The sequence below is a fragment of the Olea europaea genome, unplaced genomic scaffold, assembly GCF_002742605.1.
Source record: "Olea europaea var. sylvestris unplaced genomic scaffold, O_europaea_v1 scaffold6, whole genome shotgun sequence".
NCBI lineage: Eukaryota > Viridiplantae > Streptophyta > Magnoliopsida > Lamiales > Oleaceae > Olea > Olea europaea.
This window is the reverse complement of record NW_019264345.1, coordinates 2,624,680-2,635,916: the sequence shown is the minus strand read 5'-3', so window position 1 is coordinate 2,635,916 and position 11,237 is coordinate 2,624,680.

The following is an 11,237-nucleotide window of genomic DNA, read 5'->3' as shown; positions in this document are numbered from 1 at the left end:
TGCAATATAAGTTTTACGATTATTTAGAGCATGTTTGGTACAAAGTAATTGTCAAGTTGGATAATATGCATGTAAAAACAGGTTAAATGGACATGTTTAAAAGCATGTAATTTACATGAAAAAATAAATTCTAGGCAATTAAATTGTTTATAACTTATTTGCATGAAAATTATCAATTAAATGTGTTTGATTAATTTAATTTTCAACCTATAAAATGTTATACTTGTCCTTTTTTTTATTGGTGGGTAGATGAGGGAGATGATGAGGTAGATGAAAGAGAATTATCTGAAAAATAAAAATCTACTCTTCGTAAAGAAAATATTTTTCTTGCTTTCAAGAAAAATATATATGGTCATGTAACTAAAAATAGAAAAAAATATTTTCCATAAAAAAAAATATTAATCAAACAGAACAAAAGTAAGAATCTGGATAAAAAATGACATTTTTCATTAAAAATATTAATAATCAAACGCACCCTTAGAATTTAAGAGATTTACAAAATTTTTGTATTGTATGGCTCTTGGGGTGAAGAATCCCCATTCCCCAAAGGATGTGCAAATGAATCGAGGAGTTCAACCCCATATTGCTCCAAGAAATCAGTTTACCCTATCGTTTATGGCATGATTGGTAAGACAATTAGAAGGCATTGAACAACATTGAAATCAGTTTTAAGGTAGGTTGAATTATATTTGGATATAGCTATCTATTAAAAATTTGAAAGAAAACAAGTCTAACTACTAAAAATGATTGTTTCTAACTATACATCTCTATCTAAAAGTTTCTCTAAGTCGATCCTTTTGACTCTATTGTAGTGGTATCAAAATGCACCAACATGCCAAAACCAGGACAACGCCAACAAAAAATTCCTGAGAAATGTGAAGGCCGGATAGGCCCTGATTGTAGAAAATGGACGAATATTTGGAAGCTGAAAGAGGTGACCTAAGAAATGAACAGAGGAGCATTGAATTAGAGAACGGATTGATTCCTAAACTTTGCTTCTCTAGTTATTATCAATAAATTTAGCTTAGGAGCTTTTTTAAGAGACACCCTCTACAAAATGAATAACCACATTAAAAATAGCCCTAAAAAAGCATAAAATCCAGAGGACCAAAAAAAAAAAAAAAAAAAAAATTGTCCTTAAATGCTAAAGCTAAGAACCTACTTTAATGTTCATTATATGGAAATGAGTTCAATCACATTAGTACATGTGACTTTCTCAATTGTTAAAATAATATCCAAATTAGATATATATACATGCACATCAATACCTCTCCAAATATTTAGTTGCATGCTATATGGTTTCGCTCATATAGTATGTAGTGGTGTCAATACGCAAAATAACATGTTTATGGGCCAAGCAAGTCCATGTTTACTGATAGACGATTTTACACCAGCCAGCAGACTTTAAGTACCGAACTCGACAGGCCCACCTTCAAAAGTTGGCCAATCCAATACTTAGACCATTTTCAAGTCGATCCACCCGAACCACCTTGATACGATACCGTTACATGCATCAAATACAAAGTTACATGTTGTGACATTTTTGAATACTTGGGAGAAACCTTAGAGCCCATCAAATGGTCCATGTTTCAACATGCACTCTTTTGCACAGGACCGGTCCTGTGATTGTCGAGACCTGAGGTGAAATTCGTAAATTAGGCCCTTCAGCGAAATCAACGTAAATACAAAATTTAACAATGTATTATGCGACCATTTGCTAATTTAAAAAACTGACATTAAAACAACAACCAAATATATTATAGAAAAGATTTATATTATATACTATCAAAATCAACAATATTTCAAATAATTAATTGGGGCAAGTGCTTACTTGAGAAGTAGAATTTCGACAAAAATTGTGGAGTTTCACCCTGAATGCGTGTTTCTTTATTTTCTTTCCCCCAATTACATTCAACATATGGCGCTTCTGTTAAATCATTAATATGGGACTCCAAAACTGACCCGGAAAAAAACCACTATTTCAATAAATTCAAGCTACCTAAATCCAGAAAAGAAATCAAATAAATCATAAATGTCAAATGCCCAAAACAGAAACTACTAAAAATAAAATAAAAATGAAGTCTTTAAAAAAATACACTCAAAACCCAAAATACCTTTTAAATCGAATTAAATTGCGAGCTAAAACCAAAGGTGATAAACCCAAGTCCAGAGATCTAGAAGAATATTACACAAAAGAAAAAAAAAATAAGGCATTATGAGTCAAAAACTTGAAAAATAACATCTCTGAGCTCTCTGCACGAAAATTAATCATAGAAAAAAAATGAAGTGGAAATTAACTACAAACAATGGTGCTGACATCAGAAATGAGAAATCAAACACAACAACACACGTTTGACGTCACTCGTGCATAAATCATAAACAAATGCGAGCAAAAATCTAAAAATGGGCCACAAAATACCATATTACCACGAAAGGGAAGAGTTCACATCTCACGTGTTAAGTTTACCCCAATTCAAAAATCAGATAGATACTTTTAAAATTCAAAAATCAGGTTTATATTTAACTAATTAAAATATTTATTAAATGAAGATAATAAAATCACGATTACACGATTAATGGTCATATGTTCATAATTATAGGCCACAGATTTATTTACTGATCACGTATCGTCAAATTGATTGGTCACAAAATTATTTCGTGATGACAAATAAAAAAATTTGTAAATCACATATTATTTCGACATCACGGATCATTCGAATTACAAGTTACATTATATCTATGGGTCACATATATCATAGTTTATCTGTCAAAAATTATTTTTTAGTCACAGACATCTAATATTTGCTCAAGGACGCCTAAATAGTTGGTCGCAGATGCCTAATTGTCGGTCACAAATGCCCCCACCCGTCACCGCCACCACAACAATCACCACCAAAACCATCATCAACACCACAGCAACGGTTTGACACCATCACCGCCAAAATCACCATCATCTCACCAACATGAGCATCACTACCCACTTCCACCACCATCATGAGCACCATCTTGCCGATAACACCACCACACCATCACGCCCACAACACCACCACCACACTACCTACGGTACACCACCACCATTTTCTCTATCTCTATTTATACCACATCCAACCACCACCCCCACCAAAGAATCCACAAGCCCACCACCACCACCACCAACTACTAAAAACACAATAAAACAGGCCAAAAAATCACACCACACCACACCACAAACACCACCGCACACAACACCACGACACGGCCGCTACCACACCATATCTAAACCCATCGTGAAGCGATGCTATTCATAGAGCTTTCATCACAAAATAACACCTTTTTAACCCAATTAGTGCCCATAGGTATCGCGACGAGCGCAGTCATAGGCGTTGCTCTGAGCTATGGCTCAAAAAATCCGAGCAAGACATATCTCCTGCGGCGTCTTCTTCCGGCTCATCTTCGCGCAGTAGCAGCATTCCTGGGCAGAGGTCACTGTCGTGCCCCTTGTAGCCTCCACCATTCTTTTGTGCAACGACGCCGATCTCACATTAGATCTGGCGTCGTCGGTGACTGATCTCCTATGGCGATTTGTTATAGGGAGAAGGAAGAGATTAAAGAGTGAGAAAGGAAGTGACGGGATTGAATTAGGGAATTTGATTAGGATTTTTAATTGAATTGGTTGAATTAACTATGTATAATACTTGATGTTTGCATAGATAAATTTCATCCTTGAATTTGAACTTTTAAATGCCTAGTTTTATGTAATTTCCATTCAAAAAAAAAAAAAACTGGGGCAAAAAATGAGGCCCCCCGAGAATTTAGGCTTGAGGCGCTGGCCTTACTTCTCTGGTCTCAGGATCGGCCCTGCTTTTGTATAAGCAAGACACTCATAAAAATTCTCCTACTTTGTAAGCCACTGTTTGATTTTCATTATTTCAAAACTCACTTTTTTCTAAAACACATTCTCACTATAAAATAATTTAATTTGCACATAAACACAAAATATTTCCTACCTTTTAATCACATTTTCTTATAAAAATTTACTATTACAAAACTCAATTCTATGAAACAATTGGCATCAAATGGGGGCTAAATTCCTACAATGATCATTAAACAAAAATGTCAAAACAAAACCCATTTCACTTGGTCCTGTCAATAGAAAGAGAAATGATTGTGAGTTATAAGGATTTTATCTTGTAGTCGTGTAGTGATGAAAGGACCTTGTTCGTGCAAAATTCACAAGCGTACATAATCGTTGACAAGTAATATAATTGATGAGTTGAGTTATCATCCCACGAAAAATAATTACTAGTTATTTTTTATCGACTTCTACAAAATTCAATTTTAGTAACATAAAAGAGATGTGATATTTGTTATTATCGTAAATTAAGTTATGAATAATACAAAATATTAGTTTTATCAAATAATGAGACAAATGTATTGGATTTCAAAATCCACATATTGGTTTCTTTTTCCAGTTCTCAACTTAAGTAAGTTAATGTTATTCAAATGTTCATGACAATTGATAATCCATTAATATTCAATATTCTTTTTCAAGACATATTAAATATATCCCTAGCACGATTCGACCCGACCATATTCCTATTCTAAATTTATATGCAAAGCTAGCATTCAATCCTATGATTATTACACACGATTGTACACGTCCTAAATATCATTCCTAATACCTAGTGCTTGTGTATTAAATGTGCAATGTTCTACTTATTGTGACTCTCCAAACACTATAAATAAGCAACAAGTTATTTAATTGGTAGCTAAACAATCAAGTAACAAAATATTCATGCATATATAACTACAAACATAAGAAATAAGTTGTGATGCCTTCTAATTGTTTTTGGTGATTGTCATGTCTATCTAGATTATTATTATTATTATTTTTATGTTACATTTACTGTTTCATTAATATAATTATTTTTGTCATGACTAATTATATTTTTGCAATGAAATGTACTTTAAACGTCCTAAATGATCGACGTGCCTATTAATTTAAATTCAATATGTTAATAGTTTTAGTAAGCCTATACTAAATTATACAATATATTTATATTATTTTGTGCTTTTAGCTTATTAGGAAAAATAAATTTAGTCTAATTTGATTAACCACTAACCATGAGATGGGGATTTTGACCAGATTTAAATTGGCTAATAATTAGAAAATTAATATAATTATACTTATATAGATACATAGGGTAACAGTCAAAAACAAAAGAAAAACTTTATAGTAGGGAAAAAGAAAAAGAAAAAAAAGAAAAGGGATCACATTTAAATTCATACGGCGCATCGTAGTCATTTTATCCTTTTCTTGAATTTGACTCTTGCTCAACTTGAAGGTATCAAGATTTCTTATTATTACTTTGCCACCATCTTTTTCGGAATTGAATGCAAGTTTAATTTGGATTTCATTCTGTGGCATATCATTGCATACCCACACGTTCTTGTGTATGTTAGTGTGAAAAAAATATTTGTAAATTTTAATGATGTTATCCTTCTTCCATTTAAATTCCACTTTTCATATATTGAATTTGAGAACTGTTTCACTTCATTATTCTTAAAGAGATTAAATTCTACAAATTGTCATTTCATTTACTGATTGTATTTGTTCTTTCTTGAGTTAATTATTTCAATGATCACTGAACTTTGGTCCATGTTATTGATTAGTTACTAAAATTAAAATATCAAGTTTTGCTCACTGAATTTAGGTCAATGTCTTCGGTTGCTCACTGAATTTAGGTCCATATCTTAAATTGCTCACTGAAATTTAAAATATCGAGTTTTGGCAACTGAATTTTGGAATATGCCGTACGCTACTCACTAACATAACTATTGAACTTTGAAAAATATCGAGTTTACAGTGAGTAATGTATAGTATTTTTCAAAATTCAGTGAGTAATGTACAATATTTTGCAAAATTTAGTGGTCAAAACTCGACATTTACACTTCAGTAAATAATCGAAGACATGGACCTAAATTCAGTAACCAAAACTCGACATTTTTAAATTTTAATGGCCAGTCAAAGATATGGACTTAAATTCAGTGACTATTGGAACAATTAACTCTTCTCTCTTTTGATTATCTATTTCTTAAGAGTAACAGCTAGGAGGTAATTAACTACCTCAAGGGTAAATTAATGCATGCAATTTTCTACTTGACTTAATAATAATAATAATAATAATAATAATAATAATAATAATAATAATAATAATAATAATAATAATGTTGACCTCAAAAATTGCGCAAACAGAATTCCAACCTTGTCTCCTCCACACTTGCACACGGAACATCCTGTTAGGAGGCAAAAGCAGTCGGTCGAAAAAAATATCCTGTGACCGTTTGCACTCCGACGGTCAAGTCAATGGCCAGACGAAAATAAAATAAAGAGTGCAAGAGACGGGAAAGTGGGTTTGGTTCGGGTTAGAGAACTTACCTTCATTAAGAAATGATTCCCGTATATAAAGAAAAATAAATGGAGACGGGCATGGTGGGTTAAAGAAATGGGCCAAGTCCAATGAGGCTCAATATGAAATAGGTATAACAACAGTCCCCCAAGTTTGAGTTGTATATTTATATGCGGGTCGGACTTTGAAATATAAGTAGTTAAGTAAGCAATGCCACATCGGCCAAAGTGGCACTCTTCCTGTCATACGTATGCCACGTAATTATGGATATAACAATAGTCCCCAAGTCTGAGTCGTACATTCATGTGCGGGTCGGACTTTAAAATATAAATTACTAAATATGCGAGGTCTTACAAGTTGCCTCAGAAAATATGAGTAGCTCCACTAAGTGAGGACTTACGAATTGCCTCGAAAAATTTGTGCACGAGCATGAATAAGTAAGGACTTAAGAATTGTCTCGAAAGATAGATGCTGCATATAATTTTTCGAAATTTCGACAACACTTTCTCTATAATATGGACTAAATCAACCTATAATATAACATAATATCTCCACCGCACATATATTAAATAAATTGGGATCCATTTGCCCCTTAAATTACTCATAACCATTAAGTACATTTCTTCAAAATATAATATGCAAAAGGCCTATCATGCATCAGAGTAAATCGTATGCTCGCACAGCTCAGTGTATTAGTAGTGCTATAATGAATCAAGTAACATGATGTCAATAATAAAATGAAAATGATGATAACATAGCATACATACTGGCTATAATGAAAATAATGTATAGCATGCTAGCAGTGATATGACATTCTTACTTTCTAATAGTAATATGACGCCTACACTAGCAGTGATATGTCATGATATGTCATAATACTAAGATACTAGAATCACAATAGTCCACCAAGTCTGCATCAAATATTTATATACGGCTTGGACTTGAAATATAAGTTACCGTGATAAAGCTGATGTCTAGACAAGACTAAATATATAAGCCGCTATGATAAGTTGATGTAGACGTAAGAATGAATATATAAGCTGCTATGATAAGCTGATGTAGAGGTGATGCTCGAACATAAGTAGCAGAGGCGATGCTTTGGATGTGAGTAGCAAATGCCATGCTTGAACATAAGTAGCCGAGGTGATGCTCTGGATGTGAGTAGCAAAGATCATGCTCGAACATAAGTAACAGAGATGATGTTCGAACATAGATAGCAGAGGAGGCCGTGCTTGAATATAGATAGCAAAGGCAGTCCTCAAACATAAATAGCATAGACGATGCTCTGGATGTATAAATAGCTGTATTGATACTGATGCATACTGATGCAGAGGCTGACTCTAAATTGAATATAAGCAGCTGTACTAATATCGTGAAACATAGGCATGATAAGCTCTATATATATATATATAAGAGCGAGCAATGACTATCGAGCTAGTGGTTCGTCTTGAACTATTGAAGACTTATAAGCTGGCTTTGCAGTGTATGAGCTTGTCATATAATAATTATTCCGAAGAGACCTGTGGGCTCGCCATAGACAAATTAACTTGGTAATTTGCAGTATATGAGCTTGTTATATAATAATTATTTCGAAGAGACCTATGGCATCGTCATAGACAAATTAACTCAGGTAATTTGCAATATATGAGCTTGTCATACAATAATCATTTCGAAGAGACCTATGGCTCGCCATAGAGAAATAAACTTGGTAATTTTTACAGTATATGAGCTTGTCATATAGAGGCTGTTTGGTAGCCATTTTCATCTACCCAAAATTAATTATTCGAACGTTGCCACCCACTTGTCTGACAACTTCTGTGTGATTATACAGTACATCAATTTTTCTCTTTCCCTCACAATGCCCCTCCCACCGATACTTTCTTTCTCCAACCTTTAGCTCCGAAACTGGCAAGAGTCTACCTATCCAATACACTGGCCGAATATTTGAAGAACCCGTGCACTGCCGTTGAACTTTCACCTTCCCATACTGTGAACATGTCCCATAGCAACCGTCACAAGTTCCTATTAGTTCCCAGCTACACGACGATGCCAGACCGACACAGTGCCGGTGACCAACAATGGATCACGTTGAGTAACAGGTACGAATACTCCAATCTCCTTCCCTCCACTTCCACCCAGTTTTCGTCCCAACCAACTCTTCCACTTCACAGCTAGGACACCTTGCTAGAGGACCTTCCTACCTTATGACGGGGACTTCACGATGATCGATCGCGAAGTCATATGCTCATTGGAGCCCAGACACCACCCGAGCCTTCATTGTGGCGTGCAAGATCGCCATTGCCGAGGGGCACCGAACAGGAGGTGTTTCACCAAGCACGACTGGGAACAGGTTGCCTCACTCTTCAACTCAGTGATTGGCCATAACTAGAGCTAGCAACAACTACGAAATCATTGGGATTCAATGTGCCGAACATACAAGTGTCTATTAGAGCTTGTTAATAGCAACGAGATCGAGTATAACGACGTAACCGGCAGAATCGTTGCTTCTGAAGAATGGTGGAACCAAAAGATTAAGGTAATGGATTTCCAATTTTTCAACGACCCGTTTCCCTGCAAGTGTGATTACTACGCCCACTTACTATCTTTCTGGTGTATTGCTGTGTCTTTACATTTGCATCCGACATCTTAGTCTGAAAACTGAATTGTATTGTACCAAAAACTTTATTATACTTCTTAGCCTTTAACTCATATTCAATTTTATCTGTTTTGATGGCAAGTGTTGTGAGTGTGGATGAAAATACTACTGCATTAGATTAATGCCCAAACTAGCATCAAACGTCTAGTATTCGTTATATGTCCTTTTCACTGAACTTGTTTTCTTGCACAATGTACGGAATGCTTTGTGCTGCTTCTAAGAATACAAATTCATGTGTGCAAGCCATAAATCCAAACATTAATTTTGGCATTTGTTCGAGTTATCATAAAGTCTTTTCCTTTTGCCCCTTTACATTTCTCCAAGCATCGAGGCAACCTCGTACAATCTTTTTTCTCCCTTAGTAATTGTAAGAATATCCCAGTTGCTATTTCAATTTGAGGTGATGCCTTGATTTCATGTTCATGTCAAGTAATAACTTGAATGGACGAGCAAGGATTTCCTCCAACAATGTTGATAGGTGACCGACCTGGGTGATTAACAAGAAATGTGATAAAGTACCTCTTTAAGTCTATGGTTTAAGACTGTAAAAATGCATGTATGAGGGGAAGAATATTTAAAATTCATATTTAAGTTGACGGCTGCATCAAGGGAGAAGACACTTTATTCAGATTATGCTGAATAGATGTTGTTATACTATCAATCGTTGATTCTTTATTGTAGAAAACTTTAGTATCTGAGATTTTCTTCATCATCAGTGATGGGTATACCTGTTGTTTGGTGTAGAATAGTATTACTGCAAGCTTGAGTATCTCATTAATGCTCAACTTGTTTCAATGGAAGATAGTGGGAAGAAAATATGAATTTCCTGGATTCCAACTCTTTAAATTGATATTCTTTCCCTTTTTACTTGGATTTTTGGTAATATCTCAATATTGTCTTCACATTTGCATCAGACATTAGACATCTTAAAAAGATAGGATTTTTTCCACATTTGTTCTGTTGAATTAGTTACATTTAAAATTTCATAGTGTCTCTTTAAAGTGCCCATCTCATGTGTATGAACTGACTTGCTCGTGTCTTTTACTTCGTACTTAATATTAATTTTTCTCTAGCGGTTGTTTATGTTTTTGATACATTTCGAGTTGCGTTTCCTCCGGTACTCTCACTATGGGTCCCGATTTATGCAGGAGAACAAGGACTATAAAGACTTCAAGGGCAGAGACGTCAGCGAGATATATATAAAACACTGTCAGCTATTCGACGACAGCTACGATGCAGACAAGTACGCTGTCACTCCAACGAAGTTGTGCAGAACGAGATTCAGCCTATACGAGGATAGTGCGCTCGAGGACAATAGGGATGCAATCCCGATGGACGACGAGAGCAGTGGTTCGAGTGACGAGGCTGAACAGACTAGGGTCGGTGCCCGTGAAAACGTTTCTAGCACCACAGGCGACAGTAAAAAGAAGTCTTCCAGCGGGCAGCGGAGGGGCAGGAAGAAAAAGATGTCTGCTCGTGAACTATCCTTCTCAGTAGACCGTGCCACCAGTGCGACGGAGGAAGTGGCAGTGAAGATTCATACGATGATGGCTTCAAATGAAAGCCCTGGCGCGAACTGTGTCGAAGAGTTGCTAACGACAAGTCGACTTGAGCGGCGTACACCTCTTTACTTTTTCACATGCCAGCTTCTAGCCCTTAACTGGTACCGTGACATGCTAGCCTTCATGAAAGACGCGGACAAGAAATTTGAGTGGATCGAGTGGATGTTCAACGATCGGGGGAAGTAATTTTGCCAGTGATTGTGTGTTTTTTTTTAAATTTTTGAGACCTATCTGTACGAAAATTGTTGTAATATTTCCATGCACTTTAATCCATTTGTTCATTATGACTTCGAACATGGTAGATGCTGGTGAATCTATTCCCGCGTTTGGCACTCAATTAAGGCAAGAAAAAATAAAAAACAACGCTTTTCCATGAACAACTTTGTGGCCTAATTGCCCTTGAGTAGGTTGTCATGTTCCAAAGTTTTCCCTATCCTGCCAAATTTGTAGAACTGATGTAAATTGATAATTTTGTGCTCGAGACATATATCTTCCTATTAATTTTTGTTTACCCATCTCGATGAGTAGTATCGATTCAATTCAATGAAAATCTAATCAAATACAAGGGATAAATTGAAATATATGGATTGTTTCCTTATCTTCTCCGTCGACTAGAAAGATGGAGAAAAT